Source organism: Eleutherodactylus coqui, chromosome 7 (genome assembly GCF_035609145.1).
Source record: "Eleutherodactylus coqui strain aEleCoq1 chromosome 7, aEleCoq1.hap1, whole genome shotgun sequence".
Lineage (NCBI taxonomy): Eukaryota > Metazoa > Chordata > Amphibia > Anura > Eleutherodactylidae > Eleutherodactylus > Eleutherodactylus coqui.
Window position 1 is genome coordinate 48,863,931 of NC_089843.1, and position 13,554 is coordinate 48,877,484.

At 38.5% G+C, this 13,554-nt stretch overlaps 7 non-coding genes across 7 annotated transcripts; all 7 read right to left on the reverse strand.

Annotated features, from left to right (window-relative positions):
• Nucleotides 1-2,602: 2,602 nt before the first annotated feature.
• TRNAT-UGU (transfer RNA threonine (anticodon UGU)) lies at nucleotides 2,603-2,675 on the reverse strand. The gene has a single exon. It is a non-coding gene; the product is annotated as a tRNA-Thr (tRNA).
• A 1,538-nt stretch (nucleotides 2,676-4,213) lies between these two features.
• Nucleotides 4,214-4,286, reverse strand: TRNAT-UGU (transfer RNA threonine (anticodon UGU)). Its single transcript has one exon. It is a non-coding gene; the product is annotated as a tRNA-Thr (tRNA).
• Nucleotides 4,287-5,824: 1,538 nt separating this feature from the next.
• Nucleotides 5,825-5,897, reverse strand: TRNAT-UGU (transfer RNA threonine (anticodon UGU)). Its single transcript has one exon. It is a non-coding gene; the product is annotated as a tRNA-Thr (tRNA).
• A 1,538-nt stretch (nucleotides 5,898-7,435) lies between these two features.
• On the reverse strand, nucleotides 7,436-7,508 carry TRNAT-UGU (transfer RNA threonine (anticodon UGU)). The gene has a single exon. It is a non-coding gene; the product is annotated as a tRNA-Thr (tRNA).
• A 1,538-nt stretch (nucleotides 7,509-9,046) lies between these two features.
• Nucleotides 9,047-9,119, reverse strand: TRNAT-UGU (transfer RNA threonine (anticodon UGU)). Its single transcript has one exon. It is a non-coding gene; the product is annotated as a tRNA-Thr (tRNA).
• Nucleotides 9,120-10,657: 1,538 nt separating this feature from the next.
• On the reverse strand, nucleotides 10,658-10,730 carry TRNAT-UGU (transfer RNA threonine (anticodon UGU)). The gene has a single exon. It is a non-coding gene; the product is annotated as a tRNA-Thr (tRNA).
• A 1,538-nt stretch (nucleotides 10,731-12,268) lies between these two features.
• TRNAT-UGU (transfer RNA threonine (anticodon UGU)) lies at nucleotides 12,269-12,341 on the reverse strand. Its single transcript has one exon. It is a non-coding gene; the product is annotated as a tRNA-Thr (tRNA).
• Nucleotides 12,342-13,554: the final 1,213 nt, after the last annotated feature.

Here is a 13,554-nt window from a genome sequence, read left to right on the forward strand (position 1 = left end):
CCTAGACTAAGATGTTAAGCCCCAGTTCTTAATGCCTCGGTAATCCTCGTGCTGCTTGGCACTACAATCCTTTTTCTTCATTCTTACCAGAAGGTCTTTTTATTCTGAAAATATTTTCATGTAGCAATTGCTAAAACATCCTGGGTAATATTTAAGCAAAACTGAGCTGCCAGAAGCGGTATTTGAACCCACAAGTCCAGGAGAGCATACAACCTGAACGTAGTCCCCCAGACCGCTCAACCATTCGGCAGCTTGCAGATTTTGGTGAGATACCAAAGATCATCGTAAGCATCAACAAAAAAGGTTTATCTTTTTTGACTAAGCAAGCAACTAAAAGCGCTTCAAAACAATAGACGGGAGAGAAGGCATTGTTCGTCTGATAGTGTGCTCCAAGCATGTGCTAACCTGTGTTAAGGGAATCCTGCAAGTAAAGGTTTGAGTGAGTTGTGCACATGATCTAATGTGAATGGTGTGATCCATTTTGATTAATACAAAAGGTTTTATCTATATTTGTAATTCTGCCTGTAATGACAATCAGATCACTACTAAAAAGCGATTTCTACAGAGCAGAATAATAGGGCTAGGTGGAAAGAGTGAAAACTGCAAGATTTTAATTTCCCAAATCATTAAAATTATTTAAAAATTATGCGTGACATCAAACTTTGATTCAAGCAATAGGTATTGTTCTGATAACACATTCCATTCAAGGTATATCCCACCTGTGTAAAGTGGCATTCAAGGTCTCGCTCCCAGGGTAAGAGCATGCAGTCACAGTGACCTACATGGCGATGAAAATTTTCTGCAACCAGAAGAGAATTGGGTCATGTTAAGAGCTTAATTGTTGAAGTGAGATTAAAGGACTATAAAATCTCGACTTTTTGATTTTGGCATTCAGAGGGCTGTAAAGAGAAAGTGTTGAAAGATCCTTTCTCATAGGCAAAAACCACTTTCAGAAGGTTTGATGTTCACGATAGCCTTTACTAAGAAAATTTGGCCTCAGTGAGAATCGAACTCACGACCCCTGGTTTACAAGACCAGTGCTCTAACCCCTCAGCTATGAAGCCTGCATTTTGAAAGAGTCCCACAATATTTTTGACCAATTCTATATTCCTTTTTCAAAAATCTTAGAATGTCATAAGTAGGAATGAACCCATGCTTCCTGAAAAGATCATGCGGCCATCCTCAAATACACAAGTCGAAAAAATTGCGAAACTCAAAGAAAGTTTGGTCGTGCTAAGAGTCCAATTCTTGGGATGAAATATAAAGCCTGGAGCAGTTTTTCATTCCCTGGTGCAGCACTGCTTTATATTAGTTGAGGATTTAATAGTCAGAGGGTTGAACAGAAAAAGTTTTGAAGGACTTTTTCCTTCCTTGATTCAAATTGCAGGTTTAAAAGCAAAGCGCTCACATCAGCCCAGTATGTGTGCATATCTTTTCTTTTAGTTATGTTCTGATAGAACCCTGTTGGAAAAAACCTAAGCAGATTTGAAAGCTGGTAGTAACATCAATTCACCATTAAAAAGCATCTTATGTACTAGAATATTTAGCTTCTTGAGAACAGCCACATTGGTTCTACTAACATGGTTCCAAAACAGCTCTTTTCACCATCAGCCTAGACTAAGATGTTAAGCCCCAGTTCTTAATGCCTCGGTAATCCTCGTGCTGCTTGGCACTACAATCCTTTTTCTTCATTCTTACCAGAAGGTCTTTTTATTCTGAAAATATTTTCATGTAGCAATTGCTAAAACATCCTGGGTAATATTTAAGCAAAACTGAGCTGCCAGAAGCGGTATTTGAACCCACAAGTCCAGGAGAGCATACAACCTGAACGTAGTCCCCCAGACCGCTCAACCATTCGGCAGCTTGCAGATTTTGGTGAGATACCAAAGATCATCGTAAGCATCAACAAAAAAGGTTTATCTTTTTTGACTAAGCAAGCAACTAAAAGCGCTTCAAAACAATAGACGGGAGAGAAGGCATTGTTCGTCTGATAGTGTGCTCCAAGCATGTGCTAACCTGTGTTAAGGGAATCCTGCAAGTAAAGGTTTGAGTGAGTTGTGCACATGATCTAATGTGAATGGTGTGATCCATTTTGATTAATACAAAAGGTTTTATCTATATTTGTAATTCTGCCTGTAATGACAATCAGATCACTACTAAAAAGCGATTTCTACAGAGCAGAATAATAGGGCTAGGTGGAAAGAGTGAAAACTGCAAGATTTTAATTTCCCAAATCATTAAAATTATTTAAAAATGATGCGTGACATCAAACTTTGATTCAAGCAATAGGTATTGTTCTGATAACACATTCCATTCAAGGTATATCCCACCTGTGTAAAGTGGCATTCAAGGTCTCGCTCCCAGGGTAAGAGCATGCAGTCACAGTGACCTACATGGCGATGAAAATTTTCTGCAACCAGAAGAGAATTGGGTCATGTTAAGAGCTTAATTGTTGAAGTGAGATTAAAGGACTATAAAATCTCGACTTTTTGATTTTGGCATTCAGAGGGCTGTAAAGAGAAAGTGTTGAAAGATCCTTTCTCATAGGCAAAAACCACTTTCAGAAGGTTTGATGTTCACGATAGCCTTTACTAAGAAAATTTGGCCTCAGTGAGAATCGAACTCACGACCCCTGGTTTACAAGACCAGTGCTCTAACCCCTGAGCTATGAAGCCTGCATTTTGAAAGAGTCCCACAATATTTTTGACCAATTCTATATTCCTTTTTCAAAAATCTTAGAATGTCATAAGTAGGAATGAACCCATGCTTCCTGAAAAGATCATGCGGCCATCCTCAAATACACAAGTCGAAAAAATTGCGAAACTCAAAGAAAGTTTGGTCGTGCTAAGAGTCCAATTCTTGGGATGAAATATAAAGCCTGGAGCAGTTTTTCATTCCCTGGTGCAGCACTGCTTTATATTAGTTGAGGATTTAATAGTCAGAGGGTTGAACAGAAAAAGTTTTGAAGGACTTTTTCCTTCCTTGATTCAAATTGCAGGTTTAAAAGCAAAGCGCTCACATCAGCCCAGTATGTGTGCATATCTTTTCTTTTAGTTATGTTCTGATAGAACCCTGTTGGAAAAAACCTAAGCAGATTTGAAAGCTGGTAGTAACATCAATTCACCATTAAAAAGCATCTTATGTACTAGAATATTTAGCTTCTTGAGAACAGCCACATTGGTTCTACTAACATGGTTCCAAAACAGCTCTTTTCACCATCAGCCTAGACTAAGATGTTAAGCCCCAGTTCTTAATGCCTCGGTAATCCTCGTGCTGCTTGGCACTACAATCCTTTTTCTTCATTCTTACCAGAAGGTCTTTTTATTCTGAAAATATTTTCATGTAGCAATTGCTAAAACATCCTGGGTAATATTTAAGCAAAACTGAGCTGCCAGAAGCGGTATTTGAACCCACAAGTCCAGGAGAGCATACAACCTGAACGTAGTCCCCCAGACCGCTCAACCATTCGGCAGCTTGCAGATTTTGGTGAGATACCAAAGATCATCGTAAGCATCAACAAAAAAGGTTTATCTTTTTTGACTAAGCAAGCAACTAAAAGCGCTTCAAAACAATAGACGGGAGAGAAGGCATTGTTCGTCTGATAGTGTGCTCCAAGCATGTGCTAACCTGTGTTAAGGGAATCCTGCAAGTAAAGGTTTGAGTGAGTTGTGCACATGATCTAATGTGAATGGTGTGATCCATTTTGATTAATACAAAAGGTTTTATCTATATTTGTAATTCTGCCTGTAATGACAATCAGATCACTACTAAAAAGCGATTTCTACAGAGCAGAATAATAGGGCTAGGTGGAAAGAGTGAAAACTGCAAGATTTTAATTTCCCAAATCATTAAAATTATTTAAAAATTATGCGTGACATCAAACTTTGATTCAAGCAATAGGTATTGTTCTGATAACACATTCCATTCAAGGTATATCCCACCTGTGTAAAGTGGCATTCAAGGTCTCGCTCCCAGGGTAAGAGCATGCAGTCACAGTGACCTACATGGCGATGAAAATTTTCTGCAACCAGAAGAGAATTGGGTCATGTTAAGAGCTTAATTGTTGAAGTGAGATTAAAGGACTATAAAATCTCGACTTTTTGATTTTGGCATTCAGAGGGCTGTAAAGAGAAAGTGTTGAAAGATCCTTTCTCATAGGCAAAAACCACTTTCAGAAGGTTTGATGTTCACGATAGCCTTTACTAAGAAAATTTGGCCTCAGTGAGAATCGAACTCACGACCCCTGGTTTACAAGACCAGTGCTCTAACCCCTGAGCTATGAAGCCTGCATTTTGAAAGAGTCCCACAATATTTTTGACCAATTCTATATTCCTTTTTCAAAAATCTTAGAATGTCATAAGTAGGAATGAACCCATGCTTCCTGAAAAGATCATGCGGCCATCCTCAAATACACAAGTCGAAAAAATTGCGAAACTCAAAGAAAGTTTGGTCGTGCTAAGAGTCCAATTCTTGGGATGAAATATAAAGCCTGGAGCAGTTTTTCATTCCCTGGTGCAGCACTGCTTTATATTAGTTGAGGATTTAATAGTCAGAGGGTTGAACAGAAAAAGTTTTGAAGGACTTTTTCCTTCCTTGATTCAAATTGCAGGTTTAAAAGCAAAGCGCTCACATCAGCCCAGTATGTGTGCATATCTTTTCTTTTAGTTATGTTCTGATAGAACCCTGTTGGAAAAAACCTAAGCAGATTTGAAAGCTGGTAGTAACATCAATTCACCATTAAAAAGCATCTTATGTACTAGAATATTTAGCTTCTTGAGAACAGCCACATTGGTTCTACTAACATGGTTCCAAAACAGCTCTTTTCACCATCAGCCTAGACTAAGATGTTAAGCCCCAGTTCTTAATGCCTCGGTAATCCTCGTGCTGCTTGGCACTACAATCCTTTTTCTTCATTCTTACCAGAAGGTCTTTTTATTCTGAAAATATTTTCATGTAGCAATTGCTAAAACATCCTGGGTAATATTTAAGCAAAACTGAGCTGCCAGAAGCGGTATTTGAACCCACAAGTCCAGGAGAGCATACAACCTGAACGTAGTCCCCCAGACCGCTCAACCATTCGGCAGCTTGCAGATTTTGGTGAGATACCAAAGATCATCGTAAGCATCAACAAAAAAGGTTTATCTTTTTTGACTAAGCAAGCAACTAAAAGCGCTTCAAAACAATAGACGGGAGAGAAGGCATTGTTCGTCTGATAGTGTGCTCCAAGCATGTGCTAACCTGTGTTAAGGGAATCCTGCAAGTAAAGGTTTGAGTGAGTTGTGCACATGATCTAATGTGAATGGTGTGATCCATTTTGATTAATACAAAAGGTTTTATCTATATTTGTAATTCTGCCTGTAATGACAATCAGATCACTACTAAAAAGCGATTTCTACAGAGCAGAATAATAGGGCTAGGTGGAAAGAGTGAAAACTGCAAGATTTTAATTTCCCAAATCATTAAAATTATTTAAAAATGATGCGTGACATCAAACTTTGATTCAAGCAATAGGTATTGTTCTGATAACACATTCCATTCAAGGTATATCCCACCTGTGTAAAGTGGCATTCAAGGTCTCGCTCCCAGGGTAAGAGCATGCAGTCACAGTGACCTACATGGCGATGAAAATTTTCTGCAACCAGAAGAGAATTGGGTCATGTTAAGAGCTTAATTGTTGAAGTGAGATTAAAGGACTATAAAATCTCGACTTTTTGATTTTGGCATTCAGAGGGCTGTAAAGAGAAAGTGTTGAAAGATCCTTTCTCATAGGCAAAAACCACTTTCAGAAGGTTTGATGTTCACGATAGCCTTTACTAAGAAAATTTGGCCTCAGTGAGAATCGAACTCACGACCCCTGGTTTACAAGACCAGTGCTCTAACCCCTGAGCTATGAAGCCTGCATTTTGAAAGAGTCCCACAATATTTTTGACCAATTCTATATTCCTTTTTCAAAAATCTTAGAATGTCATAAGTAGGAATGAACCCATGCTTCCTGAAAAGATCATGCGGCCATCCTCAAATACACAAGTCGAAAAAATTGCGAAACTCAAAGAAAGTTTGGTCGTGCTAAGAGTCCAATTCTTGGGATGAAATATAAAGCCTGGAGCAGTTTTTCATTCCCTGGTGCAGCACTGCTTTATATTAGTTGAGGATTTAATAGTCAGAGGGTTGAACAGAAAAAGTTTTGAAGGACTTTTTCCTTCCTTGATTCAAATTGCAGGTTTAAAAGCAAAGCGCTCACATCAGCCCAGTATGTGTGCATATCTTTTCTTTTAGTTATGTTCTGATAGAACCCTGTTGGAAAAAACCTAAGCAGATTTGAAAGCTGGTAGTAACATCAATTCACCATTAAAAAGCATCTTATGTACTAGAATATTTAGCTTCTTGAGAACAGCCACATTGGTTCTACTAACATGGTTCCAAAACAGCTCTTTTCACCATCAGCCTAGACTAAGATGTTAAGCCCCAGTTCTTAATGCCTCGGTAATCCTCGTGCTGCTTGGCACTACAATCCTTTTTCTTCATTCTTACCAGAAGGTCTTTTTATTCTGAAAATATTTTCATGTAGCAATTGCTAAAACATCCTGGGTAATATTTAAGCAAAACTGAGCTGCCAGAAGCGGTATTTGAACCCACAAGTCCAGGAGAGCATACAACCTGAACGTAGTCCCCCAGACCGCTCAACCATTCGGCAGCTTGCAGATTTTGGTGAGATACCAAAGATCATCGTAAGCATCAACAAAAAAGGTTTATCTTTTTTGACTAAGCAAGCAACTAAAAGCGCTTCAAAACAATAGACGGGAGAGAAGGCATTGTTCGTCTGATAGTGTGCTCCAAGCATGTGCTAACCTGTGTTAAGGGAATCCTGCAAGTAAAGGTTTGAGTGAGTTGTGCACATGATCTAATGTGAATGGTGTGATCCATTTTGATTAATACAAAAGGTTTTATCTATATTTGTAATTCTGCCTGTAATGACAATCAGATCACTACTAAAAAGCGATTTCTACAGAGCAGAATAATAGGGCTAGGTGGAAAGAGTGAAAACTGCAAGATTTTAATTTCCCAAATCATTAAAATTATTTAAAAATTATGCGTGACATCAAACTTTGATTCAAGCAATAGGTATTGTTCTGATAACACATTCCATTCAAGGTATATCCCACCTGTGTAAAGTGGCATTCAAGGTCTCGCTCCCAGGGTAAGAGCATGCAGTCACAGTGACCTACATGGCGATGAAAATTTTCTGCAACCAGAAGAGAATTGGGTCATGTTAAGAGCTTAATTGTTGAAGTGAGATTAAAGGACTATAAAATCTCGACTTTTTGATTTTGGCATTCAGAGGGCTGTAAAGAGAAAGTGTTGAAAGATCCTTTCTCATAGGCAAAAACCACTTTCAGAAGGTTTGATGTTCACGATAGCCTTTACTAAGAAAATTTGGCCTCAGTGAGAATCGAACTCACGACCCCTGGTTTACAAGACCAGTGCTCTAACCCCTGAGCTATGAAGCCTGCATTTTGAATGAGTCCCACAATATTTTTGACCAATTCTATATTCCTTTTTCAAAAATCTTAGAATGTCATAAGTAGGAATGAACCCATGCTTCCTGAAAAGATCATGCGGCCATCCTCAAATACACAAGTCGAAAAAATTGCGAAACTCAAAGAAAGTTTGGTCGTGCTAAGAGTCCAATTCTTGGGATGAAATATAAAGCCTGGAGCAGTTTTTCATTCCCTGGTGCAGCACTGCTTTATATTAGTTGAGGATTTAATAGTCAGAGGGTTGAACAGAAAAAGTTTTGAAGGACTTTTTCCTTCCTTGATTCAAATTGCAGGTTTAAAAGCAAAGCGCTCACATCAGCCCAGTATGTGTGCATATCTTTTCTTTTAGTTATGTTCTGATAGAACCCTGTTGGAAAAAACCTAAGCAGATTTGAAAGCTGGTAGTAACATCAATTCACCATTAAAAAGCATCTTATGTACTAGAATATTTAGCTTCTTGAGAACAGCCACATTGGTTCTACTAACATGGTTCCAAAACAGCTCTTTTCACCATCAGCCTAGACTAAGATGTTAAGCCCCAGTTCTTAATGCCTCGGTAATCCTCGTGCTGCTTGGCACTACAATCCTTTTTCTTCATTCTTACCAGAAGGTCTTTTTATTCTGAAAATATTTTCATGTAGCAATTGCTAAAACATCCTGGGTAATATTTAAGCAAAACTGAGCTGCCAGAAGCGGTATTTGAACCCACAAGTCCAGGAGAGCATACAACCTGAACGTAGTCCCCCAGACCGCTCAACCATTCGGCAGCTTGCAGATTTTGGTGAGATACCAAAGATCATCGTAAGCATCAACAAAAAAGGTTTATCTTTTTTGACTAAGCAAGCAACTAAAAGCGCTTCAAAACAATAGACGGGAGAGAAGGCATTGTTCGTCTGATAGTGTGCTCCAAGCATGTGCTAACCTGTGTTAAGGGAATCCTGCAAGTAAAGGTTTGAGTGAGTTGTGCACATGATCTAATGTGAATGGTGTGATCCATTTTGATTAATACAAAAGGTTTTATCTATATTTGTAATTCTGCCTGTAATGACAATCAGATCACTACTAAAAAGCGATTTCTACAGAGCAGAATAATAGGGCTAGGTGGAAAGAGTGAAAACTGCAAGATTTTAATTTCCCAAATCATTAAAATTATTTAAAAATTATGCGTGACATCAAACTTTGATTCAAGCAATAGGTATTGTTCTGATAACACATTCCATTCAAGGTATATCCCACCTGTGTAAAGTGGCATTCAAGGTCTCGCTCCCAGGGTAAGAGCATGCAGTCACAGTGACCTACATGGCGATGAAAATTTTCTGCAACCAGAAGAGAATTGGGTCATGTTAAGAGCTTAATTGTTGAAGTGAGATTAAAGGACTATAAAATCTCGACTTTTTGATTTTGGCATTCAGAGGGCTGTAAAGAGAAAGTGTTGAAAGATCCTTTCTCATAGGCAAAAACCACTTTCAGAAGGTTTGATGTTCACGATAGCCTTTACTAAGAAAATTTGGCCTCAGTGAGAATCGAACTCACGACCCCTGGTTTACAAGACCAGTGCTCTAACCCCTGAGCTATGAAGCCTGCATTTTGAATGAGTCCCACAATATTTTTGACCAATTCTATATTCCTTTTTCAAAAATCTTAGAATGTCATAAGTAGGAATGAACCCATGCTTCCTGAAAAGATCATGCGGCCATCCTCAAATACACAAGTCGAAAAAATTGCGAAACTCAAAGAAAGTTTGGTCGTGCTAAGAGTCCAATTCTTGGGATGAAATATAAAGCCTGGAGCAGTTTTTCATTCCCTGGTGCAGCACTGCTTTATATTAGTTGAGGATTTAATAGTCAGAGGGTTGAACAGAAAAAGTTTTGAAGGACTTTTTCCTTCCTTGATTCAAATTGCAGGTTTAAAAGCAAAGCGCTCACATCAGCCCAGTATGTGTGCATATCTTTTCTTTTAGTTATGTTCTGATAGAACCCTGTTGGAAAAAACCTAAGCAGATTTGAAAGCTGGTAGTAACATCAATTCACCATTAAAAAGCATCTTATGTACTAGAATATTTAGCTTCTTGAGAACAGCCACATTGGTTCTACTAACATGGTTCCAAAACAGCTCTTTTCACCATCAGCCTAGACTAAGATGTTAAGCCCCAGTTCTTAATGCCTCGGTAATCCTCGTGCTGCTTGGCACTACAATCCTTTTTCTTCATTCTTACCAGAAGGTCTTTTTATTCTGAAAATATTTTCATGTAGCAATTGCTAAAACATCCTGGGTAATATTTAAGCAAAACTGAGCTGCCAGAAGCGGTATTTGAACCCACAAGTCCAGGAGAGCATACAACCTGAACGTAGTCCCCCAGACCGCTCAACCATTCGGCAGCTTGCAGATTTTGGTGAGATACCAAAGATCATCGTAAGCATCAACAAAAAAGGTTTATCTTTTTTGACTAAGCAAGCAACTAAAAGCGCTTCAAAACAATAGACGGGAGAGAAGGCATTGTTCGTCTGATAGTGTGCTCCAAGCATGTGCTAACCTGTGTTAAGGGAATCCTGCAAGTAAAGGTTTGAGTGAGTTGTGCACATGATCTAATGTGAATGGTGTGATCCATTTTGATTAATACAAAAGGTTTTATCTATATTTGTAATTCTGCCTGTAATGACAATCAGATCACTACTAAAAAGCGATTTCTACAGAGCAGAATAATAGGGCTAGGTGGAAAGAGTGAAAACTGCAAGATTTTAATTTCCCAAATCATTAAAATTATTTAAAAATGATGCGTGACATCAAACTTTGATTCAAGCAATAGGTATTGTTCTGATAACACATTCCATTCAAGGTATATCCCACCTGTGTAAAGTGGCATTCAAGGTCTCGCTCCCAGGGTAAGAGCATGCAGTCACAGTGACCTACATGGCGATGAAAATTTTCTGCAACCAGAAGAGAATTGGGTCATGTTAAGAGCTTAATTGTTGAAGTGAGATTAAAGGACTATAAAATCTCGACTTTTTGATTTTGGCATTCAGAGGGCTGTAAAGAGAAAGTGTTGAAAGATCCTTTCTCATAGGCAAAAACCACTTTCAGAAGGTTTGATGTTCACGATAGCCTTTACTAAGAAAATTTGGCCTCAGTGAGAATCGAACTCACGACCCCTGGTTTACAAGACCAGTGCTCTAACCCCTGAGCTATGAAGCCTGCATTTTGAAAGAGTCCCACAATATTTTTGACCAATTCTATATTCCTTTTTCAAAAATCTTAGAATGTCATAAGTAGGAATGAACCCATGCTTCCTGAAAAGATCATGCGGCCATCCTCAAATACACAAGTCGAAAAAATTGCGAAACTCAAAGAAAGTTTGGTCGTGCTAAGAGTCCAATTCTTGGGATGAAATATAAAGCCTGGAGCAGTTTTTCATTCCCTGGTGCAGCACTGCTTTATATTAGTTGAGGATTTAATAGTCAGAGGGTTGAACAGAAAAAGTTTTGAAGGACTTTTTCCTTCCTTGATTCAAATTGCAGGTTTAAAAGCAAAGCGCTCACATCAGCCCAGTATGTGTGCATATCTTTTCTTTTAGTTATGTTCTGATAGAACCCTGTTGGAAAAAACCTAAGCAGATTTGAAAGCTGGTAGTAACATCAATTCACCATTAAAAAGCATCTTATGTACTAGAATATTTAGCTTCTTGAGAACAGCCACATTGGTTCTACTAACATGGTTCCAAAACAGCTCTTTTCACCATCAGCCTAGACTAAGATGTTAAGCCCCAGTTCTTAATGCCTCGGTAATCCTCGTGCTGCTTGGCACTACAATCCTTTTTCTTCATTCTTACCAGAAGGTCTTTTTATTCTGAAAATATTTTCATGTAGCAATTGCTAAAACATCCTGGGTAATATTTAAGCAAAACTGAGCTGCCAGAAGCGGTATTTGAACCCACAAGTCCAGGAGAGCATACAACCTGAACGTAGTCCCCCAGACCGCTCAACCATTCGGCAGCTTGCAGATTTTGGTGAGATACCAAAGATCATCGTAAGCATCAACAAAAAAGGTTTATCTTTTTTGACTAAGCAAGCAACTAAAAGCGCTTCAAAACAATAGACGGGAGAGAAGGCATTGTTCGTCTGATAGTGTGCTCCAAGCATGTGCTAACCTGTGTTAAGGGAATCCTGCAAGTAAAGGTTTGAGTGAGTTGTGCACATGATCTAATGTGAATGGTGTGATCCATTTTGATTAATACAAAAGGTTTTATCTATATTTGTAATTCTGCCTGTAATGACAATCAGATCACTACTAAAAAGCGATTTCTACAGAGCAGAATAATAGGGCTAGGTGGAAAGAGTGAAAACTGCAAGATTTTAATTTCCCAAATCATTAAAATTATTTAAAAATTATGCGTGACATCAAACTTTGATTCAAGCAATAGGTATTGTTCTGATAACACATTCCATTCAAGGTATATCCCACCTGTGTAAAGTGGCATTCAAGGTCTCGCTCCCAGGGTAAGAGCATGCAGTCACAGTGACCTACATGGCGATGAAAATTTTCTGCAACCAGAAGAGAATTGGGTCATGTTAAGAGCTTAATTGTTGAAGTGAGATTAAAGGACTATAAAATCTCGACTTTTTGATTTTGGCATTCAGAGGGCTGTAAAGAGAAAGTGTTGAAAGATCCTTTCTCATAGGCAAAAACCACTTTCAGAAGGTTTGATGTTCACGATAGCCTTTACTAAGAAAATTTGGCCTCAGTGAGAATCGAACTCACGACCCCTGGTTTACAAGACCAGTGCTCTAACCCCTGAGCTATGAAGCCTGCATTTTGAAAGAGTCCCACAATATTTTTGACCAATTCTATATTCCTTTTTCAAAAATCTTAGAATGTCATAAGTAGGAATGAACCCATGCTTCCTGAAAAGATCATGCGGCCATCCTCAAATACACAAGTCGAAAAAATTGCGAAACTCAAAGAAAGTTTGGTCGTGCTAAGAGTCCAATTCTTGGGATGAAATATAAAGCCTGGAGCAGTTTTTCATTCCCTGGTGCAGCACTGCTTTATATTAGTTGAGGATTTAATAGTCAGAGGGTTGAACAGAAAAAGTTTTGAAGGACTTTTTCCTTCCTTGATTCAAATTGCAGGTTTAAAAGCAAAGCGCTCACATCAGCCCAGTATGTGTGCATATCTTTTCTTTTAGTTATGTTCTGATAGAACCCTGTTGGAAAAAACCTAAGCAGATTTGAAAGCTGGTAGTAACATCAATTCACCATTAAAAAGCATCTTATGTACTAGAATATTTAGCTTCTTGAGAACAGCCACATTGGTTCTACTAACATGGTTCCAAAACAGCTCTTTTCACCATCAGCCTAGACTAAGATGTTAAGCCCCAGTTCTTAATGCCTCGGTAATCCTCGTGCTGCTTGGCACTACAATCCTTTTTCTTCATTCTTACCAGAAGGTCTTTTTATTCTGAAAATATTTTCATGTAGCAATTGCTAAAACATCCTGGGTAATATTTAAGCAAAACTGAGCTGCCAGAAGCGGTATTTGAACCCACAAGTCCAGGAGAGCATACAACCTGAACGTAGTCCCCCAGACCGCTCAACCATTCGGCAGCTTGCAGATTTTGGTGAGATACCAAAGATCATCGTAAGCATCAACAAAAAAGGTTTATCTTTTTTGACTAAGCAAGCAACTAAAAGCGCTTCAAAACAATAGACGGGAGAGAAGGCATTGTTCGTCTGATAGTGTGCTCCAAGCATGTGCTAACCTGTGTTAAGGGAATCCTGCAAGTAAAGGTTTGAGTGAGTTGTGCACATGATCTAATGTGAATGGTGTGATCCATTTTGATTAATACAAAAGGTTTTATCTATATTTGTAATTCTGCCTGTAATGACAATCAGATCACTACTAAAAAGCGATTTCTACAGAGCAGAATAATAGGGCTAGGTGGAAAGAGTGAAAACTGCAAGATTTTAATTTCCCAAATCATTAAAATTATTTAAAAATTATGCGTGACATCAAACTTTGA